The following is a 2,963-nucleotide window of genomic DNA, read 5'->3' as shown; positions in this document are numbered from 1 at the left end:
TAAATCATATTCCAACTTTTCCTTACCAATTACCAAAGAAAGCTTATGATCTTTGACATCAATTATAGCTCCAGCTGTAGCAAGGAAAGGTCTTCCTAATATGATAGGAATCCTAGGGTCCTCTTCCATGTCCAACATGACAAAATCTGTGGGAATAACATTCCTATCCACCTCTACTGGCACATCTTCTATAATACCCAAAGGGTACCTGCAGGAATGATCGGCAAGTTGAAGTGTCATAGTAGTAAGTTTAATATTTTTGAGACCTAATTTATTACAAATTGAATAAGGAATGAGGCTAACACTCGCCCCCAAATCACAGAAAGCTTTTTCAAAAAATTCTTTTCCTATGTTGCAAGGGATATAAAAGCTCCCTGGGTCCTTCAGTTTTGGAGAAGTGTTCTTCTCAAAAATAGCACTACATTCCTCACTAAGCGCAATGGTCTCGACCTCTCCTCTTCTTCTCTTGTTTGACATGAGATCCTTCAAGAATTTGGCAAATTTAGGCATTTGTAGAATAGCATCGATAAGAGGTACCTCTACACAAATTTCCTTAACTTTTTCTAGAAACTTGCCAAATTCTTCATCTTTCTTGAGCATTGTAAGTCTTTGAGGAAAAGGGACAGCTTTGCTCTGATGGTTCAGTGGAAGAGTTTCTTCAACCTCAATGGTACTCTCCTCATTAGCTTGAATCTGATTTGGTATAGGAGGAGAGAGCTCTTCTTCTTTTTGTATCCCTTTTGAAGCAGTCGCTTGGGAGTCTCCCAAGGTCCGTCCGCTCCTAAGCTCAATTCTATTGCAATGCTCCATGGGATTCACATCAGGTTTTCCTGGAAGTTGTCCTGGCACTCTGGATGAAGAGGAAGCTAGTTGGGCAATTTGACTATCCTGGATCTTTTGATGCTTTTCAGAATTATCCATCCTCTGAATGAGCTTTGCTAAATCTTGCTTCATTTCATTCTGACTTGAGATAATTTCTTCAAGCATCTTTTCAACATTTGACTTTGGTAAGCCTTGAGAAGATAGATGTTGAAAATTTTGTTGCCCAGCTTGGAAATTTGGTCTTGCCCCCATAGATGGTCCTTGATCTTGATTATTTCTGTAGGAAAAATTTGGATGACTCTTCCATCCAGGGTTATAAGTATTTGAGTATGGGTTGTTCTGCCTTTGATTGTAACTCATGATTGCATCGCATTGTTCAAGTTGATTGATTTGTGCAGTGATAGCTCCCAATGGACATGAGTCATTTGAATGCTCTGAACTCCCACATACTTCACAAGATGTACTAATAGCATTGAACATATTAGCACTAGCCCCCATATTCTCAAATTTCTTTGTAAGAGCGTCCAATTTTGCAGATAAAAGAGTGACTACATCTACATCAAACTTCCCTGATGCTTTAATTGTTGGGTTTACAGAAGAATAGCCACCACTTCTTTCATTTGCCCATTGATGATGATTTTGTGCTACACTTTCAATGATTTCTTCGGCTTCATCTAAGCTTTTGTTCATAAGTGCCCCTCCAGCAGCTGAATCAAGGGACACTTTGGTATGATAATTGATACCATTATAAAAAGTATGCAACACTAACCATCTTTCCAACCCATGATGTGGGCATTGTCTGAGCATACTATTATATCTATCCCATGCTTCAAAAAGAGATTCTGAGTCTGTTTTCTTGAAGCTTGCAATTAAATTCCTCATATGAGCTGTTTTGCTTGGTGGATAGAACTTATCAAGAAACTGTTGCTCACACTGCTCCCAAGTGGTGATGCTATTAGGGGCCAAAGAATTCAGCCATTGCTTTGCCCTATCTCTTAGAGAAAACCCAAATAACAATAATCTAACTGCATCTGAAGGAACTCCATTCATTTTCATGGTACCACATATTTCATAAAAGACCTCTAAGTGTTGATTAGGGTCTTCATGAGGTCCTCCACCAAATTGGTTCTGCTGCACCATAGATATGATTGCGGGTTTGATCTCAAAGTTATTAGCTTCCACTGAAGGTCTTGAAATACTAGATCGAAAACCTCTTGCATAGGGTGCTGCATAATCCTTAAGTGGTCTATTTGCCATGTTCAAATGTTCCTGTTCTTCAATTTGCCTTTGCAGAATTCTTCTTTTATGGAAAGTTCTATCAATCTCAGGGTCAAAAGGAAAGAATTCCCCTGCAAAGTTAGATCCTCGCATACACAAGAACAAGATAGCAGATAGCAATTCGACAGAAAAAGAAAAATAGAAGAATCAAAAATGCATAATTGAATTTGTACAAAAAGAATTAACAAGAAGTGAAAGTTATACAAGAAAGCAAAAACAGAAATCTAATGATTAGTTACAACTATGCAATATGAAAGGAAAACAAATGTTATGTTTAGTCTAACTCAATTGATAATTCCTAATGTTATAGCGCATTCCCCGGCAACGGCGCCAAAAACTTGTTCGCTCTCCGCAAGTGTACGGAAATATCGCAAGTAATATAAAAGATTATCGTATCCACAGGGACTGGAATAAGCATTAGAAATGTCTCAATGCGAATTAGCTAAACAACTATCCAATCGTTTCAAAAACAAAGTAAAGGTAAACAAATCTAATCTTAAAGATCAACAAACAAGAATTTAGTGTTTTGGGTTATGATAAAGGGAGATTCTAGGAGTTTCGGTTTCTTTGTAGGATTTCTCGAATGTAAATGGTTCACCAATTCTTATCCCTCAATTTCCAAACATGTAGAAAGTTGTCGGTTCTCTCTTGCAATAGACAACCGGCTAAGGACTGAGAAATGTATCTAAATATGATTAATTAGACATGAACCTATGTTGTCCTTACACAGAAGTGCACCTATTACTATGCCTTCCTCGGATATCAACGTAGAAGCCCACGACTTATTAATCTATCAAGATACAAGAAACTAATCACAAAATCCATCCTACTCTCTTGAATATTCCTATTTCCTCTTCAAGATT

At 37.6% G+C, this 2,963-nt stretch overlaps 1 pseudogene; it reads left to right on the top strand.

The window, feature by feature from the left end:
- The first annotated feature begins 1,600 nt into the window (after positions 1–1,600).
- On the top strand, positions 1,601–1,672 carry LOC121994386 (annotated as a pseudogene).
- Positions 1,673–2,963: the final 1,291 nt, after the last annotated feature.

The sequence above is a fragment of the Zingiber officinale genome, chromosome 1B (genome assembly GCF_018446385.1).
Source record: "Zingiber officinale cultivar Zhangliang chromosome 1B, Zo_v1.1, whole genome shotgun sequence".
Lineage (NCBI taxonomy): Eukaryota > Viridiplantae > Streptophyta > Magnoliopsida > Zingiberales > Zingiberaceae > Zingiber > Zingiber officinale.
The sequence above is the reverse complement of the archived record's forward strand: the minus strand, read 5'-3'. Positions and strand labels throughout refer to the sequence as shown.